The sequence below is a fragment of the Lissotriton helveticus genome, chromosome 10 (genome assembly GCF_964261635.1).
Source record: "Lissotriton helveticus chromosome 10, aLisHel1.1, whole genome shotgun sequence".
Classification (NCBI taxonomy): domain Eukaryota; kingdom Metazoa; phylum Chordata; class Amphibia; order Caudata; family Salamandridae; genus Lissotriton; species Lissotriton helveticus.
The window spans coordinates 768,283,546-768,307,790 of NC_136071.1; the positions used below are offsets into that span (position 1 = coordinate 768,283,546).

The 24,245-nt window shown below is 46.8% G+C and overlaps 1 protein-coding gene across 20 annotated transcripts in view; it reads right to left on the reverse strand.

The window, feature by feature from the left end:
• The window catches only part of LOC144784508 (uncharacterized), a 416,096-nt gene that overhangs the window by 142,231 nt on the left and 249,620 nt on the right, over nucleotides 1–24,245 (reverse strand). For all 20 annotated transcript variants that reach the window (XR_013601663.1, XR_013601658.1, XR_013601662.1 and 17 more), the window contains one exon: nucleotides 5,925–6,101. The gene's annotated coding sequence lies outside the window, so the exon portion shown is untranslated. The remainder of the gene's footprint in view (nucleotides 1–5,924; nucleotides 6,102–24,245) is intronic.

The following is a 24,245-nucleotide window of genomic DNA, read 5'->3' on the forward strand; positions in this document are numbered from 1 at the left end:
TGAGGTAGTTAGTTGGAGGGGTGGGATCTGAAGTGGGTGGGGTGACTTGGTCATTGGGAGTATTCTTGAAGCTGTTGTGGGTGTCGGCAATTTTGTTGTAGAAGAAGGAGGATAGCGCATCGCAGAGGTCTTGGGAGTTAGTAATGTCGTTGGATGCTGCAGGAGGGTTGGTGAATTCTTTGACGATATTGAAGAGTTCCTTGCTGTTATGAGAATTGTTGTCGAGACGGTTCTTAAGTGCTGATTTCTTAGCGGATCGGATCAGTTGGTGGTGTTTGCGGGTGGCTGTCTTGAGGGAGTCCATGTTGTCTGAGGTTGGTTCTTTTCTCCAATTCTTCTCCAGGGTGCGGCAAGTCTTCTTGGATTTTTTAAGGTCATCATTGAACCAGGGAGCTTTTTTGCTGGATGATTTCGATTGGTGTTTTTTCAGGGGTGCTAGTTCGTCCGCACTGTGGGTAATCCATTGCCTGAGGTTGGTGGCCGCTAGGTCTGGGTCCGTTGGCAGGGTGGGAATGTTTTGGCTGAGTGATGTGAGGAGTTGTTCGGTGGAGATTTTGTTCCATTTTCTTCGGGGAATGGGTTGTAGACTGTTGTGGGTCAGGGTTGTTTTGTATCTGAAGTGAACACAGCTATGATCCGTCCAGTGGAGGGCTGTAGTATGATCGAAGGAGATGTGCTTGCTGGAGGTGAAGATAGGGTCGAGCGTGTGTCCGGCTATGTGAGTGGGGGTGTCAACAAGTTGTTTGAGTCCGAGATTGGACAGGTTGTCCAGAAGGGTGGTGGTGTTGTTGTCGTGAATGTTGTCAAGGTGGTAGTTGAGGTCTCCTAGAAGAATGTAGTTCTCGGAGGCAAGGGCTTGCGGGCTGACGAAGTCAGTGATGTCGTCACTGAATTGGGATCGGGTGCCTGGGGGCCTGTAAATGAGTGTTCCTCTAAGTGTGGTCCTGGGGTCTGTGTGGATCTGAAAGTGGAGGTGTTCGGCGGTTGCAAGAGCTGGTTGTAATTTTGATGGTGTTTCTATGGACGATGGCGATGCCTCCTCCAGTTTTTTTATTGGTGCGGTCTTTTCGAATGATCTTGTAAGTGTCCGGTATGGCTATGGCGATGTCGGGGGCAGAAGATGCATTCATCCATGTTTCAGTAAGGAAGGCGATGTCAGGTGACGCAGTGTCGATTAGGTCCCAGAGTTCGGTTGCATGTCTGTGGACCAAGCGGGTGTTCAGTAGGATGCATTTCAAGTCGTTGGGTTCGGAGCTGTGTGTGGAGGAAGTGTGTTTGGTGAGGGTCCTGACGCAGTTGAACTTACAGGAGAGGCAGGAGAAAGGGCCGTGAGTACGTCCTGGGGTAGCTTCGCAGCAAAGTGGGGTGCGTCCGGCGTTGAGGGCGAGGAGAGTAGCGGCATCATAAGTTACTCTGGGGGGTTGGGAGCGGCATAGAGCAGGGGGACGGGCGCTGGGCGCGTTCCAGGCGCGGACGGGCGTAGACGGGCTTACCTTTGGCGCGACTGGGGCGCGGTCGCTGCGCGTGTACGCTGCGCGCAAGAGCATCTGACATAAGTGGGTGGAAGGGGAGGGGCGAGGGAGGCTCAGCTGGGAGGCGGGGCGTGCTCTAAAGGACGGTCTTGCCGTGAAAACAACAACAACAACGAAATGGCGGCGGATGGTCAAGCACTATCAGCAAAGCGCCAGAGAAGAGTAAACTAAGGCACAATGAGAGTGAGTGCGCAGCAGTTAATTGTAATATGAAGGTGTGAGGCAGACTTTAATATTTAACGTCCCAGCAGTCAAAGTGCAATAAACGCGCAGCAGGTTAAAATGCCAGATCTCAAGCGCAGCCCACCGAGAGAGTCACAGTGCAGATATAACGTTACAAGATACAAATGCAGATCTCAAGCGCAACACAACGATACCAGTACACGCAGGGAGCCAGGGGAGCGACCTCTCACAGCAGCGATGAGATAGTCACAGCAGAAACCACCCCGCCCTGCCTTGTTTGTTGCAATACCACATGGCGGTGGTGTTGTCCGTGAAGGCCTGCACTACACTTCCCCGGACAGAGGGAAGGAATGCCTTCAGTGCAAGCCGGATCGCCTGCAGCTCCAGAAGGTTGATATGGAGCCGGGACTCCGCCGGAGACCAGAGGCCTCTGATCTCCGCCTCTCCCATGTGGCCTCTCCATCCCAGGAGTGACGCATCTGTCACCACTGTGTGCTCCGGTTGGGGAAGGGAGAGGGATCTGCCAGTGACCGAATCGCGATTTGTGAGCCACCACTGCAATTGTCACGCAGCGCCCTCCGAGATCTGTACGTGATCCGCCAGGTTGCCCTGTTGCCGTGCCCACTGGAACTTCGGGTCCCACTGCAGAGCGCGCATATACCACCTTGCATGTGTCACCAGCAGGATGCAGGAGGCCATCAGGCCCAGAAGCCGGAGGGTCATCCTGACTGAAACCCGGGATAGAGGCTGAAAGAGTGGAATCATAGCCTGAATATCCCGGACTTGCTGCTCGGGAAGATAAACCCGAAACAGTGTTGAATCCAGAACTGCTCCGATGAAAGGGAGCTTCTGAGAGGGGCTCAGGTGCGACTTCGGAACGTTGATGGAGAACCCCAGCAAATGCAGGAGGTCGGCCGTAGTCTGAAGGTGGGAGACGACTGCCTGGGGCAAGCCCGCCTTCAACAGCCAGTCGTCGAGGTAGGGAAGACGGACACCCGTGACGTGCGCAGATGAGCTGCGACCACCGCCATCACCTTCGTGAAAACCCGAGGGGCACTGGGAAGGCCGAAGGGGAGCACAGCAAACTGAAAATGCTCCTGGCCTACCGTGAACTGCAGGTAGCGCCGGTGGGCCCGCAGGACGGGGATGTGAAAATAAGCGTCATGCAAGTCAAACGCCACCATCCAGTCTCCAGGGCAGTCAGGACCTGAGCCAGAGCCAGCATCTTGAACTTCTCCTTCCGGAGGAAGCGATTTACGTTCCGGAGGTTCAAGATGGGGCGCAGGCCCCCCCTTGTCCTTCTTGGGGACCAGGATGTAGTGGGAATAACAACCGTTCCCTACTTCCTGACCGGGAACGCGCTCGAAGGCCCTTTGGCCAGGAGGGCCGTAACTTCCTTACGGAGGAGAGTCAAATGATCCCCCGACAGCCGGTGGAACCGAGGTGGCATGGCTGGGTGGGGGGAAGAAAGGGGAGCGAGTAACCGTGGCACATTATCTGCAGCACTCACTTGTCCGAGGTAATTTCGTGCCAGTGGTGGAGGTGGTGTCGTGCCCTGCCACCCACCGGCGTGGGGTGCTCCATGAAGCTCGTATTAGGAAGGCTTACAGGCGGAAGCAGCGGGGTGGAAGTGGACTGACCCGCTCGCTGGTTACCAGACCTGCCCCTGCGGAAACCACAGGCTTAGTGGAGGAGTGTGCTTGGGTGTTCTTACCTTGTCCACGAAAGCAACGAAACCCAGACGTGGCGGTGCTCTTTGTGGAAAGACCCAAAGACTTGGCCGTGGCCCGCAAGTCTTTAAAGCGCTCCAGGGCACTGTCAGCCTTGTCACCAAAGAGGCAGGAGCCATCAAAGGGCATATCCATGATCGAGCTCTGGACATCGGGCGAACCCAACGAATCAGCAGTGTTCAGACCACACCTGATCGCAAACTTGGCCGCATCCTTGCCCTCCGCAACCGCTCGAGAAAGGACAGCCTGGACCTCTTCAGAACATTGAGGCAAGACCTCGGCTGCCGAATCTCACACCGCGTGTGAGTAACGGGCCAACAAGCAGGCGGTGTTAACCGACCGCAATCCCAAGCTGGCAGAGGAGAACAACCTCTTGCCATATTGGTCCAGCCGCTTAGAGTCCTTATCTGGCGGAGCCGTGGGAAAGGCACTCTGCAAAGTCGAGGCCTGAATGACCAGGCTCTCAGGCGTAGGGTGAGTGGTCAAGAAGGTAGGATCACCAGGCGGTGGGCGATGACGCCTAGCGACGTTCTTATCCACTGGCGCACCCGAGGCCAGCCGCAACCAAGTGCAAAGAGGACTTCGGTAAGGGCCTCATTGAAATAGAGCATAGGCTCCAACGACGTAGATGCAGTCTGGAGCACCTCCGTAAGGAGGTTGGTCTTAAGGGCCACCGTAGGGAGGTCGAGATGGAGAGCCACCGCAGCCCGACGTAACACTATAGTGTAGGAAGTGCCCTCCTCCATAGTAGGCAGAGGGGAGGCAAACCCTGGGTCACAAGTTCACCCGCATCTTGAAGGTCATCTACCCAATCCATCCCAATGAGGATCCCAGGCTGGAACAAAATGGTCCGGGAACCGGGGCAGGGGCGGGATAAAAGGCACTCTGTGCGGCGCAGGGTCTGGAGCCAAGGGCAGGGCCAGGGCCAGAGCCAGCGGCGCTGCATCCAGTGGCTCAAAGGCTGGCGCCAAAGGCGAAACTGCCGGACCTACAAGATCTGGACAGGGGACCGCGGGGCCACAGGCGCGCCGGCGGGAGCCCGAGGCCTAAAAAGGCGGTCAAAGGCAGCAAGAAACTTTTGCATCTGTTCAGGAGTCGCCGAAGGACCCGGGCATGGCAGGTAGGCAGCGAGACTCCCAGGCTCCGGAGGAGCCCCTGGGGCGGAGCCCTTGTCCCCCTCATCCGCCTCCGAGGAGCGACAGGGGGATGTCGGAGAGTGAACACGCTTCTTAGACTTCTTTTTCTGGCGTCGCTTACCGGAATCTGAAGGTGAAGACTTAGAGCCCGAGGAGCGACGGTTCCGGTCCAACGAGCGGTCCCGCGAACGGCCTCTAGACCCAGAGCGGCGGTGAGAGGAGTGCCGGCCTCCAGCAACTTCCGGCGCCGCTCCCGCAAGGCCTTCGGGCCATGGCTCGATAGTCTCAACAGTCCCGGGAGCCATGGTTGGTCTCCAGGCAGTAGAGGCAGACATCATGGGGGTCCGCCACCGACATATTACGGCAGCACAACCCACAAGACTTAAAGTTGGCATCCCTACGTGCACCAGGAGACAAGATGAGGAGACAAAAGTCTCAAAAAGTGGTCAAAAAATGACAGAGGTACGCGCTCAATCCGGATCAGCGCGGAAAAAGAACTGACGTCAGCGCGCATGGGTGGCGCCTAAGTACTGTCCGTGACATCATCTCGGCGCCTACGACCCCAGTGACGGACGCAGAGCTGCAGGACGCCACCTACTGGCGCGCAGAGGTACTGCTCAGCAGAAAAAAATTCCAGATCCAGTTTGAAGCCTGGAGATATTCTAAGGTAAGGAATCTATCACTAACGTGTCTCACAAACTCGTTTTGTGAATCTGGGTCCTTATTTCTTTAACACTGATATTGAGTGAAAAGAGACATACGTTCCCAGTGTTCATCAATCAAGATATTCATTTATATAAGAATTATTTTTTAAAGCTTTTTAATCAATAATTCCTTAAAATGGCACTTCATGCCAGTAGGCTATTAGCAACATCTGGAGGCTGATGGTGATGGCTGTGTTCAAGAGACATACAATGCTACATCCTTATATGAGTTATAGTTGACAGCATAGAATTTGACATCATTCAGTGTGTTTGTCTACAAGAATGCACTTTCATTTTGACAATAGTGGAAAGGGTGCTTTGGTGAATGGGAAACTGTTCATACATATGACAGATTAAAGTAAAGGAGAGTGTGCTTTGAGGACAAAAATATACCACTAACCAATTTTGGAGATCATTTTACATATGGGTTCTGATTAAAATTGAATGAGTATGTATTTGACTTTTCCTCCATGACAATGTTAATGCTTAAGTCTTAAAATACTATCTTAGGGTTCTTTAAAAAAAAAATTGATGACTTTGTTTTGCATCTTACTATAGCACTAGAGCCTCAGAACCTCTTTTTGTCTTTATGAGATGATATTGAAGCTTAACTATAGTGTGCAATAAATAGATACGTACGCAAGGATAAAGAAGCTGTTGATTTTACTGTGAGATATTTAGAACCACCTGGGAAAATCACTCTTTTGCTGGTACTTTTTTGATGGAGTTAATAAATGAGCAGTCCATGCAATGAATTTGCATTATATGGTCTGGGGCCATATCAATCTCAGGTTTGGTATCTTCAGAAATACAATTCTGGAATAAAAAATAATAGAGAAACAGAAAACACAACCTTATTGCTTTGGCGTAGAATGAATAATGATAATTGTATTTCCTCATTTATGCAAAAACATTTACCCAGGTATTGCAGTGGTATTTTTTCCCAAAAACATTTAAATTATTGACTACAATGAAATGCAAGTAATCCTCTTTGCTTTGTACCTATAGACAGTATAGTAACATATACTGCAGGGATATGACCTTGCTTAACACACCGTTCATTGGCGCAGATCCTCATCGGTCTCCTCAACCTTTCATTCTTGGGCAGGGTAAAAAGGAGTACTACTGGGTTCGGTAAGAAAAACAAATCTACTTTAGCTCTAAGGAGGAGGTGGATGTGCACTTTACAAACACATGTTATGTAATTCCTAAACTATCATGGGTAGGAGCCAGAGTGAGTGACAGCTAACCAATGGATAATAGTACATCATGCTTGGTGCTATAAAGGAGCCCTCTTCCATGCAATGTTTTTAGACTTCAATATATACACATGGAAACTTTTGTGAATTACCTAAAGTGTTACATCCACACCTGAGCAAAAGTGTGCCCTGCAAGTGTGTTTTACAAACTTGTTTTGTTAATCTGGTACCATACCTGTTTAACATCGACAATGGGTGAAAAGGGATGTAATTTCTCAGTGTTCACTAATCAAGATATTCATTTGTATAAGATGTAGTTCAATAGGCTTTTTAATCAATTACACTTTTTCATGTAACATTATCGCAATCTGAGCTGTATAGTTCAGGTAAGTCGTAAAGAACAAGTTACTCAACTTCGGTAACGCCTTGTCTGGTAGAGACTATCTAGCAGCGGATTTCTTACCTTAGAATATTCCCCAGGTGTCAGATAGTTTATTTTCGCGACTTTCCACACCAGAAGTGTGGAGCCACGAGGAACACTGATCACTGGTGTGCAAAGATAAAGCCCTTAGAAGGGGTGAAGCCCTGCCATTATAATCTGTTCACATAGTGGGGAAGAAGAGAGGGGCTGAAAGGAATCTACAGTTGGACAGTCTATACTAGATAAGTTGTTACTGAAAGCAAGTGACTTTGTCATCTGATAGACTTCTAGCTGCAGATTCCTTACCTTAGCGTAGATACCCAAGCAATAGCCCCACCTCCAGTGGTAGGGCTGCGTACAGATGAGACTAAAAAGTCCTGTAGGACCAAATTGGCAAAGTGACGGTCCTGCCAGACCACACTGTCCAGGCACTAGTGCTTCGTAAAAGTATGCACAGTAGCCCCTGTTGCTGGCTGTCAGATATCCGGGACAGGAACTTCACACGCTATTGCAGTGGTCGCAGTCTTGGCTCTTGTAGAGAGAGCACACAAGCTCTCAGGGGGTTGCTTTTTGGCCAATGCGTTGCAAATTCTGATGCTGTGTAATATCGTTTGGGAGCTGGTCTATTTTTGCAGCAAATATGCAATGTGTCATTTTCCCTTTCTGGGCACTGACATACCTCATGAAGAGTTGATCGTCCACCCGGAACTCTTTTGTGAGGTCAAAGTAGAATGACCATGCTCTATTTGGGTCCAGCTGGTGGAGTCTCTCCTTTTCTTTAGAGGGATTAGGCGAGCGTAGAAAGTGGGCAGAGTGTTTGAGATGCTGGAGTCCGAAGAACAGCCTGTCTGGATAGATAGTAAGTACAGATGATTTGCAGATGATGCATGTAACTCACTCACTGACACTCTGGCGATGTTAGTGCCACTAGAAAGGCCGTTTTGATGATTAGGAGTCTGAGTGGATAGTTGTGGAGTGGTTCAAAGGGAGCACTTATCAGAAACGTAAGAACAAAATTCAAGTCTCACTGGGGCATCATAAAAGGTGATGGTGGAAACATGTTGGAGGCCTTTCAAGAACCCATGTACAATAGAGCACTTAAAAAGGGACGGCTGGTCTGGCAACCACAGAAATGCTGAGATGCCAGAAATATAACCTTTCAACGTGCCCAAATCAGAGCCCGGCTGCGCCAAACAGTAGGACTAGGAAAAGGGGTGCACACAGAGGATCAACATGTTGGTCTGTACACCTTGCCACAGACTTGCTCCAAAGGCAAGCGTATACCGTCTCAGTGTAGGGACTCCTGGCTGCCAAAATAGCATTGCAGACTTTGCACAGAAGGTTGAAAGCTGTCAACTAGCGCCGCTCACTCCGAAGGTGAATGGCTTTCAGGTTCAGGTGCAAAACCCTGCCCAGTTAATGCAACAGAAGATCCCCACAAAGACGCAGCCTGAACAGAGGACGATGCTCATGCTCAACAGCTTGGGATACCAGAATCTCATGCCCAATCTGGAGCCACAAGAATGACTTGGGCCCGGTCGTGCCTGATTTTCTTGAGAACTTTGGTCAGGAGTGACACTGGCAGAAAGGCGTACAGGCGGTTGAGGCTGCACCTGAGATGAAAAGCATCTATTAACGAGATCTGCTTTGGAAACTTCAGCGCGCAAAACTGCTGACATTGCGTGTTCTTCGTGGTGGAGAACAGATTTAACCAAGGCTCTCCCCACTCTTGAAAGAGAGCTTGCACCACTTCTGGATGGAGTTGCCATTCATGATCCCGTAGGCATTGAAGACTGAGTTAGTCAACTCTGGCGTTCAGAGAGCCCGTTATTTGTTGAACCACTAGAAGTATGCCCTGGTGTTCCATCCAAGTCCAGAGGCGTAGTGCCTTTTGACAAAGAGTCAATGACCCCATCCTGCCCTGTGTGTTGCAGTACCACATGGCGGCGATACTGGCCGGGAACACCTGCACCAGCCTTCCCATGATCGAAGGAAGAAAGGCTTTCAGTGCTAAACGAATCGCCCAAAGCTCCAACAGGTCGATATGGAGCCCAGACTCTACCTGAGTACTGTGATCTCCATCTCTCCCAGATGGCTGCTCCATCCCAGAAGTGACACATCTGTCTTTACAGTTAGATCTGGTTAGGGAAGGGAGAGGGGTTTGCCACTGACCCAATTGCGGTTCATCAGCCACAACTGCAGATTTTTTGCAGTTCCCTTAGAGATTTGGACCATGTTGGTGAGATTTCCTGCATGCTGCGCCAGCTGGGCCTTTGTGTACCACTGCAGAACACATATATGCCAACAGGCATGAGTAACAAGCAGAATGCAGGAGACAATGAGGCCCAACAGCCTCAGTCAGTCTCACCAAAATCCAGGTTAGAGGCTGAAACATCAGTATCATAGCCTGAATATCCTGGACTCACTGCTTAAGATGATTGGCCTGAAACTGCAGTGTCCAGAACTGCTCAGCTGAAGAGGAGAATCTGAGAGGGAGCCAGGTGTGACTTTGGCACGTTGATAGGTAACCCCACAGAGTGCAGGAGGTTCACTGTGGTCTGGAGGTTGGAGACGACTGCCTGGGGCGAGTCCGCCTTCAACAGCCAATCGTTGAGGTAGGGGAAGACTGGACTCCCTGACCTCTGCAGCTGAGCTGCAACCCCCACCAACACTTTTGTGAACACCAGATGTGCCCTGGTAAGGCTGAAGGGGAGCATGGCAAATTGAAAATGCTCCTGGCCCACCGTGAGGCTGTCTGCCTGTCTGTGGGCTGGCAGGACAGGAATGTGGAAATAAGTGCCCTGTAAGCCCAAAGTTACTATCCAGTCTCTTGGGTCCAGGGCAGACAGGACTTGAGCAAGCTTGAGGATTTTGAATTTCTCTTTTCACAGGAAGAGGTTTAGAAGGTGCATGTCTAGGATAGAACAAAGGCCTCTGTTCTTCTTGGGCACCAGAAAGTAACAGGAATAACAACCACAATCTCCTTCTAAATGACAGCACCTTCTCTATGGCTCCATTGGCTAAGAGAGCAGCACTTTCTGAAGGAGCAAGGAGAGGGCTTTCAACCACGTCTCTACCCTCCCAGCCACCCCTGCCAGCAGGTTACCCAATCTATTTGGGGCTCAGAATGCGGTGTCCCACTGACCACATGGTACAGGTAACCAGAAGTCTGGCCAGTCCACTCCCAAATCCACCCCACCAGCAGCTGTAGCCACCAAACCACTTTGCCCTCGGACCATCCTAGGAAAACAGTCAGGGGCAGGATATGCCATCATCTGCACCACTGGAAGTCAATATAATCTGACGCTTGAGTTTTGCAGCTCATCTAAAGGGGTTACTCTCTTCCCTTTGTGACAACCCTCCCACCCATGCCACCCGCTTATGGCAGGCTGTCAGAAGACCACATCTCATGGCCTGATCATGGAAGGAGACCTGGGATCTCACCTCCCCTCTAGCGCGATGACCTTTGTGATGGGTGGTCACCACCGGCAGCAAAAGGTGATTGGCTGCAAACTTTTGAATAGCTGACATTCCGCAGATTTTGATGTACTGCACCTTTAGATCGTCCCACAACTTGGGTGAAAGAGGATTAAGAGAAGATGTTCACTTGTCTAGACCATGTAAATGACTGTCTTTTTAAGTACAATCAAGCACCATAACATCTGACCCCTCCTTCCTGCCAACAGTCTTTCAGTGCTGCAACAGATACTTGGAATTTCAAATGGTGATGTATCACATACTAAATAGTCTAGTATATATCGTAGAAGGAGGTGGAAGTGGAATGATCTCTTGCATATTGTTTTCCACGCCCAACCTGCCATTCTTTGCAACCAAGGTTTATAACATACGGGGAAAAAAACAAAAAGTTATCTAATCTTCACATCCTATTTTACACTTTAACAAAGGCACAGATTTACTAATTTTTGATGCAATTCAATAACATTTTCAATGTCAAGTTGCGCAAGGGGGAAAACTCAGCAACATGTCTATAAAGACTGGCCTTTTGCTGTTGTAATCCCCTGTGCAAGAGTAAAATCAAGCTGACTTGCACGATGCACAGCCTTATGCCATGGTGTGAGGTAGAGTATGCTCTGTCTACCATAGAATTTGCACTTGAGGCATACACTTCAAGTAACAATTTCTATGCACAGAAAAACTAAGAAGGTTCTCACGCATGTGTACCATGCACTGCAGCAAACATGCAATGTGTCATTGTTTTGAGAAATGAAAACATCCCTCCTTATTTGCATCTGCTACAACTACATGTTAACTTTTGATGCAAGAAGGCGCCTGCTCGTGCTGAGACTTTGCCGTCCACGACGACCACCAATGAGAAGCTACAGGGAATTCAAATCTTAATGCTACAGCGAGCACCAGCGACAACCAGCACCCCAAAATCTGCACTTTAGGCTACATCAACTACTGGGGGCCCGCCCGAATCTGGATGCTACAGGGATGACCGCCCGCAATGCCTGCTCTTCGCCCAACAGTGATGAACCTCTGCTATTCTCTTCCTGCTCCTCCATTGCAAACAAAACTCTTCATGCCGGACTTCGAGAAAGTAACTTTTTCAGAGACACTATCCTGGTCTTGTATCCGGCCCATATTCCATTAAGGTCAGCCTGATCTTGCCAATTCCACCCGGTCTAGGATGAACAGATGACAGAGAGTGGCACTTTGTGCTTTTAGGCGTTTTATCCACCTAAACCTTTACAACTGTGTATGTCAGAATCTACTGATTGGATATATTGATCATTCTGGTATAATTTTATTTATTAAAACGTACTATATTGTTCTAAATTAGTTTAGGATATTTTTGTGTGCTGTGATGTCACTTTATTACTGTTTGGGTGCTGCATAAAATATATATATATTTTATTTATTTATTTGTGTTGAAATTCTTTAATAATACATTTTTTAATGAAAATACAAATGCATATACAGATGCAGGGAGAAAACATCAGAAGATATTCATCAATGAAACATAGTACAGATGAGAACATTTTACATAAGATTTAACAAAGGTGAGGGAGCAAAAAATAGCAAAGATTCCATAAGTCATAAGGTAATGAAACAAGGAAGATACGAGTAGGAATGTAATAGAAGAGAAGAAGATAGAGAAAAGAAAAGAAAAAGGAAAGAAAGGAAAGAGAGAGAGAACAGAAAAAGAAAAGGAAAGAAAAGAAAGAAGAACCCCAGAGTAACAAAACCAACTAAGAAGGAAGATGGAATCAAGAGAGATAGTAAGAGGTGAAGAAAAAACAAAGGAACAGGAAAAGGGGGACCCTGAAGAGGATAGAATTAAGAAGGGATAGCAGTCCTAGGAGAGGAAGGAGTGGAGACAGTCATTATCCACTGTGGTTTCCAGGAATGGGGACCAGGTTTGGAGAAAAATGGAAGCCTGATACTGCAGATTATAGATTATACGTTCGTGAGAAGCTGTTTGTACCATTGCCACCAACCACTCTTCCTGAGAAGGAGACAAGGAAGACTTCCAATGACCTAATATACAAATTTTGGCCGTAGCCAAAGCAGTATGGAGAAGACGAACCTGTGGTTTAGAAAACCTCGGAAGGCCACGAAAATCGTGCAAAATAATATTTGCAGAAGTAAAGGGCAAAGGCAGTGACATGGTACTAGCCAAAGTCTTCCTTATAAAAAGCCAAAATGATCTAGTACGGGGGCATTCACAAATAATGTGTGTAATATCACAACCGGAAGCAGAGCATCTCCAGCACAGAGAATGTGAGAGTAACTTAGCATGATGCAATTTAACTGGAGACCAGTGCCATTCATGGAGGATTTTAAAAATACAGAATTTAAGGCGAGCTTCTCAGACACCCTTATGCAATCCTTCTAAAATTTGATCCCATTGAGTATTTGAATATGTAACTGATAAGCGTGATTGCCATTTCAGTTGAAGAACTTTTGAGAGAGGTTGCGAAAATAGAGGATGCAGGAAAGTCTTATAAAGGCCAGAGGTTACACCTTTAAGAGTTCCCCACAAATTCAGATAGGACAAAATAGGAGAGGCGGATAACAACTCAGGTGGGGAACCTAGATGTTTTGTGAGAGCTTGCTGAAGTTGAGAATATTTACAGGATTGTGTGGGTGGTAAGTGGAATTCCTCACTAAATTGGGAAAAAGATTTAAAATCGTCACCATGAAACAGTTGCTCTAGAAAATGAATACCAGCTTGTTGCCACAGAGGCCAGGACAAAGTACGACCACGAACCCGAATAGCAGAGTTGAACCACAAAGGAGCTTTAATATGAAGCCACAAGTTAGATTTAAGTATACGATGACTTCTTTGCCAAGATTTATACATTGCAGATAATATAGGATTTTTAGGATCGGAAGAACTGGAACCCTTACCATATAAAAGAGACAAATCAGGACCAGGGGCCAATAAGTGGCGTTTAAGTGGGACGTAAGCAAAAATAAGGAAAGTTGTGAAAGATGAAGAGCAAGGGAGTAATGCTCAATAGAGGGGAGACCCAAACCTCCCTGCAATTGGTGGGATTTCAATTTGGCCAAAGTGAGACGTGGTTTAGCCGTACCCCAGATAAAAAGTTTAATTTTCGAATCAATGGACCGAAGAGTAGTTAAGGGAATGGTCAGAGGGAGCATACCCAGAACATAAAGAAAGCGCGGTAAGGTAACCATCTTAACCGCCTGAACCCGTCCCCAAAGGGATAAACCTAGGGCTTTCCATTTATCAAAGTCTCTTTGCATTTGCACGATTAAAGGAGTTAAATTGTCCATGACAATATTATCCAATCCTCTATTAATCAATATCCCTAAATATTTAAGCCGAGATGGTTGCCAATGAAATGGAAAACCAGAGATTGAATCCTTTGTAGTACCAATGGACATGGGTAATGCTTCACTCTTATCCCAGTTTATCTTATAGCCAGAGAAGGAAGAAAAATCATCGATGACACGGAGGAGAGCAGGAAGAGAGCGGGGAAGATCAGTAAGTGTGAGAAGAATATCATCCGCATATAAAGAAATTTTAGAGTGACCAATTGGAAGAGGAACGCCTACCACTGCGGCCAATTGACGTATTGCAGCAGCCAGAGGTTCCATTGCCAAAAAGAAAGGAAGAGGGGAAAGTGGACAACCCTGATGAGTACCTCGCCGAATCGGAAATGGAGTAGAAAGAAAACCACCGCAGTTAACTTGAGCTGATGGGCTGTCATAAAGCAGTCGTACTTTAGCTATAAATTGATAGCCTAATCCAAATCTTTGCATTATAGTAAAAAGGTACTCCCATTCAATGCGGTCAAATGCTTTTTCAGCATCCAAAGAAAGAAGTAGGGCATCGTCAGCAAGATGTTTAGCTGACCATAAAGCATGAGAGAGAGAGTACGTAAATGATTCCGAGAGGAACGACCGGGAACAAAACCTGCTTGTGAGTTATGGATTAAAGAAGGTAAAACCTTACGGAGACGTGACGCGAGAATGCTAGCAAGAATCTTAACATCAGAATTTAAGAGAGATATAGGACGGTAACTACCGCACAACAAAGGATCTTTACCAGGTTTTGGCAAAACCGCTATGATGGCCTTGTTGGAAATAGAACCAAGAGAAGATTCCTCTACAGCTTCCTCAAAGGCAGCATATAGAGTATCAATCATACTCTGACCAGTCCACTTAAAAAATTCAGGAGGAAGACCATCATCACCCGGAGCTTTTTGGTACGGTAAGGCAGTTATAGCTGAGGAGATTTCTTCTTTCGTAATAGCACCCTCAAGTAGGGCTCTGCCATCATCTGAGAATCGTGGAAGATGTACCGCATCTAAAAATTTAAACATCGCTAGTGTATCTACGTGAGTGCTTGGAGAGTAGAGAGATCTGTAAAATGAGGCAAATTAGTCAACGATTTCTTGTGGTCGAGTAAGCATATCACCACCATTTGATTTAATAGCTGGAATCGCCATAGCGGCCTATCTCTGACGCAGCTGCGCAGCCAATAGCCGACCAGCCTTTTCCCCTTGTTCGTAGTGACGGCCTTTCATCTTTTGTAAGGCATCTTCAGCCTTAGAAGTAAAAAGATTATTAAGTGACATGCGCGCCTGTTCCAATAACTTACGGTTTTGGAGAGTCGGTTTTGAAATATATAATTGAGAGAGCCGGTGAATGTCTTTTTCCAGATCGACTTGTTTGGCAGCGTTTTTCTTGTTATAAAGAGCAGCGTCCCGCATAAGTTGACCTCTGATGGTTGCCTTAGCAGCTGCCCAGACCATCCTTTTAGAGGAAATTAAATCCTCATTATTTATAAGGTAATCACGTAAGCGTGACTGTAAAAGAAGCTTACCTGTTGGTGTTTTATATTTGTTTATATTTAAACGCCACGACTTGTGCCCTGGACTCGAAAGACCCAAATCAAGAGATAAGAAAACGAGAGTGATCAGATATGGCTGCTTCTAAAATTTTGGAGTCTGTAACCAACCGGACTGAGTGTTGCGAAAGGAGAAAGTAGTCAAGACGTGAAAATGTACCGTGAGTAGAAGAAAAGAACGTGTATTCTTTATCCTGTGGGTGACTGAGTCTCCAATGGTCCACAAGACCAGTGTCAGTAAGAATGTCACGTAAGATGGCTCTATCCGAGGCATTGACGGTAGCAATGCAACCTGTTCTGTCCAGTGCCAAATTCCAATCACCTCCAATGAGAAATTGAGAAGCATTTATTTCTGTAAGAAGATCATTGAGTCGAAGGAAAAATTGTTTTTTGGGACCTAGCGGAGCATATACAGAACCAAGACAAATGAAGGAATTTCCAAGATCCAGCTTAACGAATACATACCGACCTTCCGGATCAGACCATGACTTTGAGATTGTGAAAGGAAGAGATTTCCGAAAAAGGATGGCCACCCCACATTTACGAATAGGGTTAGGGTTGGTGGGATCAGGCTTAGAAACACTACTATGAATGACTTTACCAACCCAGTCTCTGCTGAGTTTACTGGATTCAATATCAACCAAATGAGTCTCCTGCAATAAAGCAACGTCCACATGTTTAGAGTGTAAATAGGAAAGAACTTTCTTGCGTTTTATATAATGGGTGAGGCCATGAACATTCCAGGAAATCACAGATAACGGATGAGTAGAAGACATGATAATAGGATTTAATAAATAAGGAAGGAGGAAAAGAGGAAACAAATAAATAGAGAGAAAAGAAGAGAAATGTTACTCTGGGAAACAGAAGACAAAAGGTGTATAGAAGGTGGAAAAGCTGATTGGAGAAGATAAAAAGAAAAGGAGGAAAAAGAAAAGAAAGGGAAAAAAAAGAAAAATAGATTAGAAAAGCAGAGTGAAAATCTAGAATAGACAAAGTAAGTAGAAATAGAAGAAAAGAAGTATTAAAGATAGAGATAAAAGAGAAAGATAAAGAAAAGAGAAAAGCAACTTAGACTGTTAACTACGGGTCTGGGCGCACTTAGAGCAACGCCAAGGGAGGCCGGACCCCCTTTGAGTAAAGAAGAATGGGGATCCAAAGGACAAGTGATAACATGGAAGGATAAGTTACTTACCTGTAATCCTAGTTCTCTTCCAGGGGTATACTCATCAAAGTCATGAGCACTGAATAGTCCCGCCCACGTGCAGGACCCAGGAGCAATAGCCAATAATATGCATATATCTGCATATATATATATATATATATAAATACATATATCTTCCCTTGGCCTCTTATTTCTTCTTCGAAGAAATTTTCCGCCATAAATACATATAAATACACATAAAATACCCATATATATATATAGATCATATGCATATACATATGCAGCCTGAAATACACCATACTAGGCTCAAAAACTGCCATTATTGCATGTAAAACTTTTACATTTGCTAAATAAAGACATATACATTACATTATATGATAATGTAAAGAAGAAACACTGCCCTGGGTTTCTTTGAAACACACAACCTTTATTTTCAAAGGTAAAAACAGGCAGGATCATAGAGGCAGATTTAGCCTAGATAGGCTGCATAGTAACAACTGAAAAATTTGGCGCCGTGCCTTTAAGACCTCCATGAGCCTCCAGGCTCCCATCATGCACCACAGGTGACAGTTAGGTCAGTTCTTTTGGACGGCGTATAACAGTGTGATAACAGCATGGGTAACATGTAAAATAGACAGACCTGATATTCGCCCGGGGAGGAGGGTGGGTTGCTTATAACTTTGATGAGTATACCCCTGGAAGAGAACTAGGATTACAGGTAAGTAACTAATCCTTCTCTTCCAGGGGAACTCATCAATAGTCATAAGCACTGAATAGAGTAGCAAGCCCATCCCATACCCTGTGGGCGAATACCAGTCTCTCTAAACAGAACACTAATATATATATTACCCAAACAAATTCCTCAGGGATGCTTGACCAACTTGAGCATCCGCCTGAGTATCAGAATCAAGGCAGTAATGGCGTGCAAAGGTATGAACCGAACGCCACGTAGCTGCCTTACAGATTTCATGAATAGGAAAAATTTTAAGCATTGCTATCGTAGCAGCTTTTCCCTTTAGTGGAATGCGCTCTCGGCTTGCCCGGGAGCTGTTTCCGTGCCAACTGATAAGATAACATAATACATGACACAATCCATCTAGAAATGGACCTCTTAGATGCAGGCAAACCTGTATTCAGAGGGCCGTAGTTCACAAACAATTGATCAGACTTTCGAACACTCTTGGTTTTATCAAGATAAAATTTCAAAACACTTTTTAAGTCCAAAGAGTGTAAAGCTTTCTCAGCTGGAGTGTTTGGATTAACAAAAAACGTAGGCAGTGTAACTGTCTGGTTAATATGAAAGTCGGAGACTACTTTAGGAAGGAATCTCGGATGCGTCCGAAGCACCACTCTATTTGCATGGAAAACGAGATAAGGTTCTGTAGAACAAAAAGCCTGTATCTCGTTCACCCTGCGCGCAGAGGTGATCGCTACTAGGAAGGCCACCTTCCAAGACAGATGTTGAAGGGACGCCTTATGAATAGGTTCGAATGGAGGACCCATCAATTTGGACAAAACCACATTAAGCTCCCAGGGAGGAGAGGGAGCCCTCACTGGAGGATACACTTTCTTGAGACCCTCCAGAAAGTCCTTCACAACTGGCATTTGAAAGAACGAAACCTGAGTTGGGGACTTTCGATATGCTGTTATTGCTGCCAGATGGACCTTTATAGAAGAATACTGTAAACCTGCTTTGGCCAAAGAAAGTAAGTATGGTAACAGTACCTGTTCTTGACCTCGAATAGGGTCATGACCTTCAGCAGCACACCACATGAAAAAACGCTTCCACTTGAAAGCATACGACTTTCTTGTAGAAGCTCTCCTCGCCTCTCTCAAAATGTGCATACAGTCCTGCGAGAGGCCTAAATGTCCATATTGGACGAACTCAGGAGCCACACTGCCAGCTTCAGGGACGGCAGGTTGGGATGGAACACCCTGCCGTTCTTTCTGGTCAGCAGATCCGGACAGCAAGGAAGCCTCCTGTGCGGTACTTTAGACAGATACAGGAGATCCCAGTACCATCATTGGCGAGGCCAATCCGGAGCCACCAGAATCATATCTGTCTTGGACTTGTACAGTTTCTTGATCACCAGGGGAATGAGTGGAATCAGTGGAAAAGCGCAGAGTAATGTCTCTGACCAGTCCATCCATAGAGCATTCCCCTTGGACCCTCGTTGTGGGTATCTGGATGCGAAGACGCCGCATTTTGCGTATTCGGCATCCGCAAAGAGATCGATTTCTGGTGTCCCCCAGGCCTTGAAGACATCTCTTATCACTTCTTCTTTTAAGACCCAGTCGTGTGCTTCTGCGAAGTGTCTGCTTAGGTCGTCTGCTTGGGTGTTGAGAACACCCAGCAGATGGACCGCCGATATTTTCATACCCAGAGCCAGAAGCCACTTCTAGATTGCTTGCGCTTCGAGCGACAGAGGTCTGGATCTTGTTCCGCCCTGCTTGTTCAGATAGTACATCGTTGTTGTGTTGTCCGTTTGAACAAGCAGGGAGGATGTCTTGATTGCGGGAAAGAAAGCCTTGAGAGCTAGGTGGACAGCCCTGAGTTCCAACATGTTTATATGACACCGTCTTTCTCTCTCTAACCACACTCCTTGAGCTTGAAGCGATCCTAGATGAGCGCCCCATCCCTGAAGGGACGTATCCGTCACTAGTGATTGTCTGGGCATGTCCTCTTGGAAAGGCATTCCCACTACCAGATGACTCCGCTGCATCCACCATCGAATGGAGAGCTGTACTGACAAAGGTAGGGACAGTTTGTCCTCCCAACGCTTTGAGAACTGAGACCACTGGTCCTCCAGAGACTGCTGCAGAGGTCTCATGTGCAGTCTGGCGTTTTGAACAAGGAAAATACACGAGGCCATGGACCCTAGAAGAGATGAGATCTGCCTGGCCGTGGGTCGAGGAGACTTCAGAAGAGTTTGACACTTGAGGAGAATGGAGGATAGTCTCTCCCTCCGAAGGATACGCTTTTGCGTCCTTTAAATCCAGAAGTGAGCCCAAGTAGTGTATCCTCTGCGTGGGATTGAGGATAGACTTTTTGAAGTTGACGTGTAAGCCCAGTCTCCGCAGCTGATGTATGCAGAACGTGAGATGTTGCTGAAGCAAGCTCGGAGACGCACTCTTTAGCAGCCAATCGTCTAGGTAGGGATAGACGAAAATGTGCCTCTTCCTCAGGAAAGCCGCTACTACTGCCATGCACTTTGAAAAGGTGCGAGGAGCTGACTTTAGCCCGAAGGGCAACACCGTGAATTGGAAATGACTGGTTAGAATACAAAACCTTAGAAACTTCGATGCTTTGGGGCGATGGGGATGTGAAAATAAGCATCCTGAAGATCTATGGAGCACATCCAGTCCCCTTGATGCAGAAGTGGAATTATTTGATGTAATGCCAGCATTCTGAACTTCTCTCGTCGAATGAATTGGTTGAGAGGCCTGAGATCTAGTATGGGCCTGAACTCCTCGTTTGGACCTTTCTTTGGAACTAGAAAATAACTGGAGTAAATGCCTTGTAGACGCTGTGCCTTTGGGACCTCCTCGATGGCATTCTTTAGGATTAAGGCAGACACCTCTTGTCTCAAAAGATGAATTCGATGGGTCACAGTCTTTTGAGGAGGAATGGAAGGTGGAGGGGACTTGAATCTGATGGAATATCCATTCTTTACAATATTCAGAACCCATTTGTCTATTGTGATGTTTTTCCACTCTTCCAGGCAAAAACGAACACTTCCCCCACCGGAGTGGGTAACGGGCTCAGGGGAAGCAAAAACTAACTGCTTTTGTTGCTGTTGCTTGTTTCCAGGTGCAGACTGCCTGGAAATGCCACCTCTTCCTCTACCAGGGCGACGCTGGGAGAACTGAGATCTTCCCTGATTTTGTTGTGACGACCATTGAGGGGTTTGAACCCTCTGCTGGTTCTGTCTCCGGTCGTAAGGACGGTATTTTTTCTTAAAGTCCTTTCTTTTCTCGAGACCAACAGCCCTCACTGTATCGAGCTCCGTCTTCATTCGCGACATTTCATCGTCAGCATGAGATCCAAAGAGAGATTTTCCATTAAACGGCAGATTAAGTATCCGGTGTTATGCTTCAGGCTTAAGACCCGTGAGTCTTAACCAAGCTGAGCGCCTGGCGCAGAGACCATGAGCGTAACCATGCGTAGACAGATCGGAAGCATCAGCAGCTGCGCTAATCACCTGGTTAGCCACTAGCCCACCTTCGTGAAGAATTTCCAGAAAATCGTGTTTGTCTTCTTTGGGAAGTTTTTCTGCAAAACGAGACATGGAATCCCATAGTGCGCGGTCATAGCGACCCAGTAAAGCGGAAGCGCTGGCGACTTTCATGTAGGAAGCAGAGGTGGCACACATTCTCTTCCCTACTGAGTCCATAGCTTTACTGTCTTTATCCGGCGGCACAGAAGATGGCGCCGCTCCGGTTTGATTTTTTCGTGCCGCTGAGACAATCACAGAATCAGGTTTTGGCTCAGCCCTCAGAAAGAATGGATCATTGTCCGGAGCTTTATATTTCTTAGCAATTCGAGAAGGGACCGCTCCCAAAGCTGCAGGAGTTAAAAACTTGTGCTCCGCAGGCTCCAACAGACCTGGTACCAGAGGCAGTAAAGGCCTTGAAGACAACTTTTGATGCAAAGTTTCGAAAATGACCGTTGTCTTGGCAGTGGAGACCGGCATCTCGATATTAAGTGTAGCTGCTCTACGACAGAGAACTTCATTAAAGGTAATCACATCATCAATCGGTGATATCCTACTCAGAGGAGTTGATGACAGTGTCAGTGAATAGCCCCTCTTCGAATTTCTAGACCTTGTCGAGGATCTAGTATCACGCCTCCACGAAGAGTGGCGACGTGATGATCTAGAAGAGGGTTAAGTCCGCCTCCTCACTGATGGAGACTTTCTCGGAGGAGTACGCTCACGTCTTCTCGGAGAGTGCACCAACTGTCTTGGGGGCGATCTTGATCTTGAAGCAGGTCTTGCAGACACAGGTGACCTGGAATGAGACCTTTGAAGATTAATTCTCCTTATCTTCCAGTCTCTAAGCTCCCCCAGCCATCGTGGCGAGATATTAGTCGCTGGCTGAATAGGTGAAGGTGCTCTCGAGGGCTCTGGAGAGATTTGCACAATCTGCAGTCCAGGGGAGGAAGAGGAACCAGAGGACACAGTAGGAACCTTAGACCGGTCTTTAGACACCGTCCTAGGCTTCTTAGCTGCAGGAGACGCCGACGACGACCTCCTCGACGTCGATCTCCTCCTCGACGGCGACCTCCTAGGTGATAACCTCTTCGGAGGCGACCTCCTCGGCGTCGACTTCCTCGCTTTGTCATTGCGGGCTACTGGCTGTGCGAGAAGCGGGATTGTCATTGTGCTGATAGCAACTTATCAGGGTTGTGAAAATGAATTTTCACTGAATAGCGGTTGGTCGTTGGTACATATACCGAACCTTATTGCAACTTGGGATTGACATCTTTGAGCCAGTCTTGCACTTACTTGCTTGGTTACGTCGCCGTATTTGAACTGATGTGGCCGTCATTACTATACTGAAAATTACTCCGATTCGCATGCAGATCTTTACTCATCATTCAATTTTATTGCTTGGTCCCGTCGCCGTATTTGAACTGATGTTGTCGTCATTACTATACTGAAATCTAAGCAAGCAACTAGGAGGTTTTTATTACTTCAGAGTATTAAGGCGCACAACCTGGGTAACCGCAAGGTATTGGTAACAGTGAGTGATCAGTATAGGCAATGAGGTGAGCGGTAACCCTCACAACCGCTCTGAGAAGACCCCGTGGGATCCCCAACGTAATAACACACAGCAAAACCCCTGCACTATACAGTTACAATTGATACTTGATAATAGTGGAATCGGAAGGAGGTATTAGAAAATAATTTGAGCACATCAATCATAAATCATTGACATCGAGAATAGGTAAGCAGTTAAATGACACAATTCAGTGTAGAAACGTTCTTTTCTTGTTTGTAGTATTCTTGTTTATTGTTCCTTTGTAAAGGCCAACACGTGTTTCATCGCAGGGAACAGACTGCGAATCTTCAGGGCCTCATGCGTGGCGGATCTGTTACCGCCCTATAGTGGCACCCTGTGTGGGTATTGACCCGATTGCGGCATAGGGCATATCCAGAGGTTATATGTTCCAATCGTGTAAGTATTTCAGTAAATCACAAGTGTTTGGTATTCAAGTGATAACCGGGAGGAGATACAAGTATTGGTACCGAAATGTAGGCGGATACACCTAGCTGGTACCGGTCTCCCTCTTGTGGTTCCCGGCGCCGTTTGACGCCTTCATGGGAATTGAATGTGGTGCTGTACAGGTTGACGAAGGAGCCGTTTGAACCTATTCATAAGGCTTCGTTGCAGCATCTGTCCTGGAAGGCGGCGTTCCTCGTGGCCATTACATCGGCCCGCAGGGTGAGTGAAATTCAGGCGTTGTGTTGCCAAGAACCTTATACTGTATTTCATGCTGCTAAGGTTGTTATGCGTACTCACCCTAAATTTCTTCCCAAGGTTATTTCTGATTTTCATGTCAACCAGACCATAACTTTGCCTACGTTTTTTCAGAATCCTTCATCTCCAGCGGAAAGGTCTTTACATTCCCTGGATGTCAGGAGGGTGTTGAAATTCTATCTGGATAAAACCAAAGATATTCGTAGGTCAGACCAATTGTTTATCAATTATGGATCAGTCAGGACGGGTCTTGCGACCTCTAAGCAGTCCATCTCTAGGTGGATTGTGTCCTGCATACAGTTGTGTTACCAAAAAGCTAATAAGACCTTAGGGGGTAAACCTAAGGCTCTTTCCACCAGGGGCAAAGCAGCCACGACAGCCTTGCTCCGTAATGTTCCGATTGCAGAAATATGTAAGGAGGCCACTTGGAAGTCGGTTCATACCTTTGCTAAGCATTACTGCCTGGACACTGATGCCAGGGCAGACGCTCAGGTTGGGCAGGCTTCACTGCGAAATCTGTTCGCACAATAAGTGGTTATTTCTCTTTTCTCCACCGACGCTTTGGTGTGGGGATGGGCTTGCCATTCTATTCACTAGATTATGACTATACACAGAGATACCCTACTACAGAAGGAGTAGTTTCTGTCCTGTAACTCCAGTTCTGTAGTAGGGGTATCTGTTATAGTCATAAGCGCCCGCCCTCCTCCCCGGTGGAGAGAGATATTCATGGAAGGAATGCTACTGGTCTGGCGTGTACGCCTTCAAAAAGAACTGAAAGTAAGTGGGACCTGCTGTGCATTCTGGGATACTGGGAGAAGTTCTGGAAAGTTCTCTGAAAGACACAGTATCCTATTTAAGCCACATAATGGCAGCCTATTGGGCTTGTCTGTCCATGCCTTCCTCTCTATCATTCCAGAGGCTTTTACTGGTAGAGGCAAGTTTATCTATGGAAGAAACTGGGCAGGCTGTGCTGTTGTGTGTGTTTTGGGTGGAATTTCTAGTTGAAGTACTGGACAGTGTAGCCTGTGGATATAGGCTTCATTATTTCTTTAAATTATCTCTTAAGTGTCTTTGCAGTTCTGCAATTTTTTGACAGTTTAAGAGATTATTTTTGATTGCCGGGGTCCACACACATGAGCGGGACTATTCACTAGATTATGACTATACACAGAGATCCCCTGCTGCAGAACTGGCTTGTGAGACGATGGTAAACAAGCTACAGAGACCGAATGAGGGTCTGTCTTGGACATTTTTTTACAACAGGCCGGACACTTAACAAATAAGGCCGGCATTATGACTGGAAAAAAAAAATCAAAAACCAGAAAAAAATTGGTGAGTTAGTCAAACAATG